The sequence below is a fragment of the Diadema antillarum genome, unplaced genomic scaffold (assembly GCF_040938485.1).
Source record: "Diadema antillarum isolate AM-2024a unplaced genomic scaffold, OU_Dant_1.0 scf00000020, whole genome shotgun sequence".
In the NCBI taxonomy this organism is placed as follows: Eukaryota; Metazoa; Echinodermata; class Echinoidea; order Diadematoida; family Diadematidae; genus Diadema; species Diadema antillarum.
The window spans coordinates 2,464,316-2,475,426 of record NW_027270909.1 but is presented as its reverse complement, the minus strand read 5'-3'; the positions used below and the strand labels follow the sequence as shown (position 1 = coordinate 2,475,426).

Genomic DNA, 11,111 nt, shown 5'->3' with positions numbered 1-11,111 from the left:
TGCTGTTGACGTGCGTTCCTCCTTTGCGATTTTTGGGAATAGTTTGCAATGTGATCGAGCCAGCGAGTCTGGCTGTGGTGAACTCGACAGTTTCGCTCCGACTTCGAATCCTTCGTGCTGTTTTAAGGGAATAAATGCCACTATCAAACTCGTTCATTCGCTCGTCAGAGAGAAAAAAAAAGATTACCATGTGTAGGAAATTCCTAACGCGGTCTTAATGGCTTCGCCACTTTCCAAGGAGACTCCTCACCATTACACGGCATAGATTGCGAAGTTCGTCTGCTCTTTTGGTCGTCATTTAATCTGCTTCCACTCATCGGTTTTTGTAACCACTCCAAGGATTTTACGGGAAATTCGTATTCTTTCTCCCCATCTTACTCCATCAGCTGGGTTGCCATAGAAACGGACAGGTTGCTCGGTAGTTATCTCCAATCAGGATCCTTTGAGGAATGGAATGACGCCAGCTCATCAAGTCTCCCTCAAATTTCCAGGTAAGCTGATTCTTGGATATATAGAACAAGGTCACAAAGTAAATGCTAAGTGAATGTTGGAGTTCTTTTTCTTTGAGAGAGGTCATACTACGGCGCCATGCATAAACGTCGATGAATTTAAACTGAATTTATTTCTTCTTCCCAGACAAAGTGCATTCCTCATACTCTTCCATACCTGCAATATACTTCCCTATCCCTTGAAAGAGGTTTAATTGCAGTAAGATTTATTCTGGTGTGACATGCGATGGTGATGAAGGTGAGTCATTGTCGCGTATGATTGTGAAAAACTGTTTAAACTATCATTCTCGTTACCATTTAGGTCACCTTTTAGGTAAGGTCCGTTACTGACATTTACGTTAAAAGAATATAGAAAAAACAGGAACATCATAACGCAGATTTTGCAATTTGCAGGCAAGCGCTACAAAGGGGTGCTAATGATTTTTGCATCAATTGACAAATTAAGAGCTTACGCGAGCAATGTACAATGCAGTTCAACGCCCAACTGCCGGTATTATGGGTCACCTGGTATAAACATCTGGTTGAAGGATGTTGCCTGACACCATCGTACACCAACCCTGATCATTTCTTTACCACTTTCTGCAAAATATCTTACATGTCAACATTCTGGCTTGAGTCAAAAACACACCAGTCCTTCATTTAACAAATGAAATAAGATTGAGTAATTTGGTAATGAACAAAGTGTCAAGGTGGACGCAGTAATATGAACTAATGGACATTTCGCAAAGTATCCTGGTCTATATGATATATACCTTGAGCATTTTCTCTTGGAATGTAGGCTGTTTGTTATGTACTTTGTGCAAATCACGTAGTTAAAGAATACCAAACGAAAATGTCGACCATGAGAAGGAGAAATCATTTTGTACTGCTAATGACGTAAAGCGGTCACCGACAGTTCTGGTCACGACAGATGCAGAAAGGGTAAACATCATGTATTCATGTTCAACATTTAGAAATCATTTCTTTGGAATCACCGCCGCCATGACAACCAAGCTGCTGAAACCGGATTGCGATATATTTAAAATAAATCTGCATTGTTCGTCTGTATGCATTTAACGGCGACTTCAGACCCAACACGAACAGAACATTCGATCTGCACTTGGACTTGGAGATGCAATATTTACGGACGGTTTAATATTTGTAGTTATGCACGGACTTATCATTTTAATTTGATGAAATCTATCCAAGTAGTGATAATGGGAAAGTTAATTCATTTATTTCTTATACTTATTTTGAACCCACCCCCATTTCACTTCAGACTAGTGCTTACTGTTGCGGAAAGTAATGAATGACGTCATTCCCTCTGTCCTTACCATGCTTACCCCCCCCCCCCCTTCCTCATTCATCTAGGAAAAGCAAAATATTTGAAAATCATTTCATCACTTAGGTTGTCCGTTTTACGTGTCCCCTCTTTCCCCTCGTTTTGTCTTTTATTGATATTGTCCTGACGGTACTAAAGAAGAATGTTAAGAATGCGATAGGAATTTTATCTTTCTTTGTGTGTGTGTGTGTGTGTGTGTGTGTGTGTGGCTGTAGAAGAAATTGCCGCTCCTTAGGAAGAATATACTACTCTACTTTATTGAATATGGAACACTTTCATCGTTAATCGTCGCCTCCCGAATAAAATTCAAGTCTTCATTCAAAGTAAAAATTTAAAAAAAAGAACTTCGACAGTTTTGACATTGGTTGATCTGTATGAAGTTGGATCGTCACGAATCAAACTTATTGACTTCCATTCTCATTACCAACATTCTAACTCCCTAGATCATCCTTCTTTTCCCTTGGCGTCACCCTCGCGATCCTATCCGCCACATCCATCAGTTCTTCTGTCATCATCCTTATTCCTTCTTTTCTCTTTTCCCTCTTTTCTTTCGCCTCCTTCCCTCTTCCCTCTTATTAGATATTCATTACTTTCCGATCTTTCTCTGTCCTCCTGATTTTCCATTCCTCCGACTCCTTATCGCAGTCATGCTGATCATCCTGTTCCTTCTCATCAATTCCTCTTGTCTGCGTTTTCCCCTTTACCACTTTCTATCTCATTGTCTTTACCCATTTCTCTTTATCATTGCGTTCTACACGTAAATGGAGCTGGGTATATGACTGCTGGTAAATCGTCCCAGAATAAAAAATTCCGTGGTTTTGTGTTGATTCTCTTTTACTGCAATTCTGTAATTCTTATCATTCATTGCTAGTGTTTCACATGGAAAGATTCCTTTGATTATAGAGTCATTTATTGTTAGTAAACAATTGCTTAAAGCCTCCCAACATTACTTAAGTTTGAAAAAGATTTATTAATTGACAAAACATTCTAGAAATGTAAGTTTCCGTTGCTCTCTCAATGCGCTGATTTTGTACAGATCTTATGGAATTAACTATTTCCGTTCAATCTTTCTCGAATTTTCATAGACTTTTGCTATTAATAATTGATTGTGTACTCAAGCTGCATACGATGCATCAGTGTATTTTGTTGTGGCTGATATATATATATATATATATATATATATATATATATAGTGAAAACTTTGAGCAAAGAAAATGGGTTTTCATCGGGATTTTTTCTTTGCTCAAAGTTGTCACTATTTATCATTTGTTTGTGGTCACTTTTCCCTTTCTTGTTTCAATATATATATATATATATATATATATATATATATATGTATACATATATAATATTTTATTGAGAATCATGATAAAATGAAATAACATGTAGTTGAATGAAATAGAATAAAATATATAAGACATACAGTGACAAACAGAGTAGTCACTTTGATGATGCTGACAAGACAAGATAAACACTTCCGGGGACCGTTTCATGAAAGTTGTCAGCCCTGACAAGTTGTCAGTCACTGACAATTACCATGGTAACAGTAAGTGACAAGAGCTTCTCAGCCAATCAAAACCGATGATTTTGCTGAAATTGTCAGCGCTGACTAAATTGATGAAACACCCCCCAGTAGTGAAATTCCCTGGGGCTTAGTGGGCGAAGACACTCATCGAGTCACCTGTGGTGGCGCGTTTTGACAAGATACAATTGAGCCTTCTCCTCCCGGTTAATAGGGGATCCATTTTCTAACTTGATGTCTGCAGGGGCGGATCCAGGAATTCTGTAAAGGGGGGCGTGACTAATATTTCTGGTGCCACTTCCGGGTTTCATTTCCATTTTTTTCTTTTTATTTCTTTTGTTTTTAACGAAAAATAAAGGGGGGCGTGCGCCGGTTGCGCCCCCCTCTGGATCCGCCACTGTGTCTGCACTCTCATAGTAGCAGTGGTGGAGGCATACCGATGCGCAATATTCTAACACATCTAAATATCCCCTAAGATTCAATGGAGAGAATTACAATCATAACAGAATAATTATGTGATCACTGTCAAATTGTGTCGTGTGGTCTCTCAATTATCTCTTGCATGTTATGTACCTATATTATGTTCTAATAACACAGATAGTAGCAATGACAATGCAATAATAATTGTTCTTCCGCGGTGCTTCTGTGCATGCGCGAGAACGTGATTATCATTTTAAAAAATAAAGTGAAACAACGTACAAGGTGATTATTTTCCACAAGTTTGGGTAAATAACCTATAACATGTCTTTTTTTTCTGTAAGATATAATGACGTGTTTACCATGAAATGTAATCCATCATTAAGGTTTAAAACATTTTTTGAGCTCAGAATGTGCATGGGTGTATTGTGTGAGATAAACTTCATTGATGAGACAACGGAAAAGGGGGGGGGGAAAGCTACATTAAGAAATGACCATTCTTTAACCTGCAGTATGCCGAACAAACTAAAATATGGAAAATAATTACCCAGTATTATCATACACTCGACGTTTTGGCAGTTTACTTTTATTAGTTTATGGAAACTTGGGAACTCATGTGTAGTATAATGTACTTCATGCTATATAGAATTCTATCACCAGCAAGAATAGTTTTTGAACTTTTAAAGGCACATCGGAGTTTCTTAAACAGAGGATTTGAAAAAAAGATATCTGTATATTCTTGCGTTAAAAATGTGTACGAGCATTGCATATGTATTATGAACTCGATGGTGCAGTGATGCACACGACATTCTATCTAGATAACGTGTCCTGTTGCTCCGTTTCAACGTCGCCCATTCAGTCAGTAAGCCATTCCAGTTCCAAACGAAATCAGAGCAGTGAAGAATCATCGGTGTTCAGTCTTTGAGATTGGTCTACCGGTATAGCAGCCGATCTTTCGGCAGTTTGATCCTTGTGGAATACAGCGGTCATTTAATTACATCGTACGTGCGCGGGAACCGCTCTTTATTTCCCCAGCGAGTTCGTAGTTACAAGGTATTTACTCTTGCTCACTCGGGGAGTCTTCTGGATTGAAAAGCAGGAAAAGAAGAGAAACAAAGAATGAAGATGCGAATTCAAACAGGAAATCCAGTGAATTTCAATCGAATCATGTGTATCCGAATGTGCTTTGTTCATCACCGGAGAAGTAGATACATTTTGTTGGTACTTTGCCGATGGGAAAAAATCCTTTTCCAAAGTAGATGTCAGGCTCCGTAAGATAATAAGATGATTAAAAAGAAGAGTTGAGGAATTCATGAAATGCCGTTTGTAGAGGATGAAGAATCTTTGAGTTAGAGAGTCTTTGTCTTAAAGTAAGAGAATATACATAACATTGTGCATACAATGAGGGGTTCACAGTATTCTGTCTATGGTATATAGCTGTGTATCTATATTATTAAAGATTACGAAATAGGGTGGTAATGCATTTCAGTCCAACAGTGCTATTCATTCAGACCAAATTTTGGACGAATGCATACGTCTTCCTCAGGGTCGACAATGACAATTATGTCATTAAGTATTATAAATCAAGTATCATCACATATCTATACATGTATGTATGTATGTATGTATGTGTATATGTTATTATTTATTTATTTATTTGTTTATTCATTTACTTATTTATTTATCAATCAATCAATCAATCAATCAATCAATCAATCAATCAATCAATCAATCAATCTATCTATCTATCTATCTATCTATCTGTCTATTTGAGAGAGGTAGAGAGCAGGAGAATTTTTATTATGAGCTATTTTACTAAAGAGGTGAGATACATTCCTTGGCCATCTGCCGCTATGCTGATACAACCATTAAAACGAGTGAAGATACATTAATGCAGTATTTTTAGAAGTCATTAGCTGATTGTTTTCCCTGAAGACTTTTAAGGTGTCATTGTGTGGCAGTCATTTTCTTTATGAGCACATAAAAAGCTACAACTACTTAAATACATGACTTTCAATACACCGAAAGGTGATTTTTCATGACTTTTTGTGATAATGAGTATGATAAAGAGAAGAAGAGAGATAGATAGATAGATAGATAGATAGATAGATAGATAGATAGATTCCTGGTAGATAGATAGGTAGATTCCTGGCAGATAGATACATGTAGATAGATTCCCGGTAGATAAATAGATAGATAAATAAATAGATGGAGAGAGAGAAAAAAATGGGGAGGGGCAGGATGAAATGGAATACCTGAATATAGGAACGACCAAAGTCCGTTAGAGAAAATTTTGGAAAAATAGAAATGAATAAATTACTTCCCACTGCTTTTAGTGTTTTTACTTATTGGGTTGTTATTCATACAAATTTGAATGTAAAACAATCACTTGAATGGTTATCTGTATTTGCATGACTTCGTGAATCGTTTTCAAAAACGGTAGCCAAATTTAGACTTGAGTCGTTCTTATATTCAGGTATTCAATTCTATGCAGCTCATAGATTCTATTCAATCCACATTCACCTGTAGCCTATATAGAATTATGTATAGCAACCAATTCTGTGTATATGAGTGCGCGCTCTTCATGTTCAATTTATGTTTTGGCATTGACATTCCGCGTCGAGACTCCTGAAGAAGGTGGATGGAAGCCACCGAAAATTTGAGTTGCTCAATAAACTCATTCTTTCTTTATATTGGCGAAATATTGCATTAACGGTTTATTCTTCGTTATATATATATATAAATATATACATACATATATATATATATATATATATATATAACACCTTTCTTCGCCTACCACGGAGGTAGTAACTGGGGAAAAACAGCAACAACTATATAGGAATGGTGCCTCCTAAACCCTGCTATAATTGGAAACAATGAATGGGATTTTGATGAGAAGACATCAGGGAGTGGAAGCGCTTGAGACAGAGACAGAGACAGAGATAGAGATAGAGATAGAGATAGAGATAGAGATAGAGATAGAGATAGAAATAGAGAGAGATTGAGATTGAGATTGAGATAGAGATAGAGATAGAGATAGAGATAGAGATAGAGATAGAGATAGAGAGAGAGAGATAGAGGGACAGATAAATAGAGAAAAGAGAGGGAGATTGAGAGGGTGAGGGATACATGAAACAGCTTTCAGCACCACCGTTCCTTGGGGTGTGCTTTAAAATCCTCTTCCGAATCCCCGCGGGACCATCAATTCACAGGCCCAGTTTTCCAATGAGTCTAGATAGGTGTGAAAAAAAGAAGTCCCGGAATAGAAGATACCGTAGGAAACCAAAGGCATAATTCCCCCATCTGATACTGGACTGTCTGACAAAAGGTCACCAGGTATCATTTCAGCGGAGGTTGCATCGTTACCTCACTACTAACGAGTCCGTCAGTGGTCAGCGTGTGTAAGGACATCGTGGATCAGTGGACTTTCATATCTTCCGTAGATAACACGTGGTGTGAAGATAACTTACATACCAGGCAAATTCAATAGTCTTTGTCACATCTGCCATACTGAGTATTATAATCACACCTTTTTTGTTTTGTAAGTCCTGCAATTTGGGTAATTTCAGCTTCAACACTTGTCTACCAAGAAAAACATCTTGGGTATTCAAACCAGTGTGTCTTCAAGTTCGTTCTGCAGGAGATTCTAAAATCTTGGTAGAATTGTAAGAATTTCATGAATTTGAATAATCTTGGTAGATTTGCACAAGACCCACCTCGTTCCTGACGCCAATGGCGTTGCTCCACCAACTACTATAACGTGGTTACACAGCAATGTACTGGTTGTTGTATTAAAGGCGATCGTATTTCACATGGTATGTCGAGCGCCAGTGAGCGTACTTTCGAGATTACGCTGTTTCATTCTACCCGCACACCTAGCGGTCCAGCACCTCGCTACGAACAGGATGGTTTCTCTCCACTCCGCTCCTTTATGTTGGCTTACGTGGTTGCAAGAAAGTCGCAAACAAGTGCCGGTCACAAATGCGGCAGTACACTCGCACAAATTACCATCAAAGTGGAACGCGCATCTTGTCCTCACGTCGACAGAGTGTGGTGTTTGGAAAAAGAATAACGTGTCTAAACGTCTCCATTATTAAGATACTGGGCTGTATTGACCCTATGTGCACAGCCAAGTGGTTCGCAAGAATACAAAGCTTTGCTGAGTTGTAGTGCTTGCTTTTTATTTCCGGTTTGGTTTTGATTTTATTTCATTTTCACTTCAGTCTCATGCTAGAAAGATACATGTAACAAATAAAGTACAAATAAATACTTACATAGTACAATTTAATCATAGAAATTGATGTAGGGAAATGTCAATTCTGTAACATCAGTGACCATAGTGGCGTTGTCACTGATGATAGATTAACCAAAAACAGTCAACTTTTATGCAGTTGTATACATTATCATTACCAGTAGTTAGCGGAAAGAGAAAAAAAAACCCTCGGAAGACCAGTACCAGCAGAGAGCTTGACTTGGCTGACTTCCTCCCCACCTCTCTCACTCTCTTTTGCCCCTCCTAAATTCTTTCTCTCCCCTCCCCCTCCCCACTCCTCCCCTCCCCCTTCCCCTAAAGAAAAATCAAGAGAATGTTAGCTTATACTCATATCACCAAGCTGCAATATGTTTCAGAAATGTAATGCTGAGCCTTCAAAGTTTTCCAAACTAGGACCACACGGTGCTAGACCTGTGTCATGCGTTTTCGATGTGTGAATGTGTGTGGATAAACGAATTCCTCACTTGAATGAATAGGATTGTAGGGTTTGCCTCGATGAAATCAATTTAATGTATGATAGCTCGAATGACGTCATTTTGAATAATGTTCGCCAAAAAATATCAGCAACATAAGTAACAGTGTTTCCTTGTGTCTCTTTATGCTTGAGAGTCTATCGAGTCTATATAACAGAAAGGGATTATTATCATAGAGAGCTTCAGGATTTGTCAGGAGCAGCGGTGTACATGTGGTTAACCTGTTCCATACTGAATTCTGAAATGCCCATAGACTTAATACGCAGGCCACTAGGTTCCCGTATGGAAAGGGTTGAAATCATTTGATTTCAGCGTGCGTGCGAGTATACTTGCCAATTGACTCAATGTTTAAGCAGAACTGTCAGCCTTTGATTGCAACTGATTGACAAATTGCCCCTTAAAATAATTGAAATATCATACATAAAAGCATACATACTCGGGAGGGATCCCACCCGATTATCATATACCCATAATGTCTTAAATATCACGGCTATTACCCAAAACATAGAGTGACTGATGCGTCCATGAATATGACATGAAGGGCAGCTTGTCAATCAGTTGCAAAAAAAGAACAACTCCACGCACGTATCATTATTTTGAATGTCAACCTTTTGTTGTTGTTTTACAGGAGTAAATAGATGAGTATTAATGCGTACCTCCTATGGACTCATAATGGTAATGTCACAGTTTTAATCTGCCTGTGTCACACGAATGTCTCAGAGAGACAGGGATTTGTTTTCAGACGGATCGTTAAATCGAGTAGTTAAAGGACAAGTTCACCTTCATAAAGATAAGGATTGAGAGAATGTAGCAATATTAGGAGAACACGTCATTGAAAGTTTGAGGAAAATCGGACAACCCGTTCAAAAGTTATGAATTTTTGAAGTTTTTGTGTAGTAACCGCTGGATGAGAAGACTACTGCAGTGTATGAATAACTTAGATGTCACATGCGTACAACAATATAAGGAAAATATAAAGAGAATTTCACAAAATTCCATCTTTTGAAAAAAGTACATATTCCCTTGACTCGTTACCGACATATGTTAGGGGTAATATTATTCCCCCTGCTTTTAGAAAGAGACAAGTCAAGTGCTCTTTTATTATGCGAAAAAAGTGAAAATATGTTGAATTTTCTTTACATTTTCTTTATCCTGTTGTACGCATATGACTCACAAGCTGTAGTAGTCTCCTCATCCAGCGGTTCCAACACAAAAATTTTAAAAATTCATAACTTTTGCATCGATTGTCCGATTTTCCTCAAACTTTCACTGATGTGTTCTACTAATATTGTTGCATTTTCTCAATCCTTATGTTTATGAAGGTGAACTTGTCCTTTAACTAAAACACAGAGGGGAAAAAAAAAGAACACACATACTCACGCACCCTAGAGCAAAGACAAATAAGCAACCGCTATCATCCCTCAGGCTACGCCAGATCGATATTATGTCTCAATTACTGAGAAAAAGTCTCGTTGGTGCCGTTTGTTCCAGGCCTAAAATAATCTTGCAACAGGCAGTGATAGACGAAGCTCACGATGGGAAAATGTCACGCCAGGAAAAATCCATGAGTCTCTAAAGGCTTATATAATAACACAGTGTTGAATATCTTTAATGACGAGGTATTATATGAAAGATTGATTTCAGCTCGTTACTCCAAAGGTTCGTTACTCGGAAAAGTAAACGGAGTTTGTTATTCCGTATGCTCGTTAATCCGAAAAAGAAATAAGGCTCCTTAATTTATACTCGCCTTCGAAATAACGAATCTTCGGCATTGCGAACATCACCAGAAAAAAAAACCCAGCAACAAATCGATTATGAAGATGTCGTGTATAACCATACAATATATTGTGAAATAAAAGAGGAAAATGAAAGCGCACCGTGTAGTAGATGCAGAAAAAAATAGGCGCTATGATGATGTAAGCATTGAGTCTTCATATAAGTGTTTTCGAGTCTGAATGATTGATTTTGTATGATTCAGATGGTGGAGCATAGAACATTGCCGTCAATGCCGAGTGTAAAAAGACTGGTTGATACCACCATATAATCCATTTCTATTTTTAACGTTGAACTACAGAAAATTCGACTAAATAAAACTCCATTATCCCCATCATTATTGTGGCGGGGTATTACCCTAGTTCTTGTCGCCGATCAATCTACTCAGTGCATAATTACATACATGGCCTGATAGCTTCCACTCTTGTTTTCAAACAAAAAGCCGTCCTCCGCCCCATAAAGTGGGATAATTGAAATGAGTCCCGCCCAATCCATGACAATGATTATCTCAGGCTGGTATTAGATCAGGGAAGCACTTTTCGAATTGTTTCTCTGCCACGTGATTGATCACATGACAAACGGATGAGTTGGTATCGAACTTCGCACATGATGACGTGATAATATCAGCCTAAATGGAAACATGCAAACCTTCAAGCAACATATAGAAACGTGTATTGGTATTGTTCTTGTAGGGGTTTATGGTTAGATATCAAATATTCTAAAATTGGAGGACACATCCATCAATCTCTGTACGAAAACATATATATATATATATACTATAGCAAGTATGAAAACTTAAACCGCTGTATATGTTTCAAAC

At 37.9% G+C, this 11,111-nt stretch overlaps 1 protein-coding gene across 1 annotated transcript in view; it reads left to right on the top strand.

Annotated features, from left to right (window-relative positions):
- Positions 1-377: 377 nt before the first annotated feature.
- Positions 378-11,111, top strand: part of LOC139728939 (histamine H2 receptor-like) — a 174,514-nt gene continuing 163,780 nt past the window's right edge. Inside the window, exon 1 of the mRNA XM_071639877.1 lies at positions 378-491. The gene's annotated coding sequence lies outside the window, so the exon portion shown is untranslated. The remainder of the gene's footprint in view (positions 492-11,111) is intronic.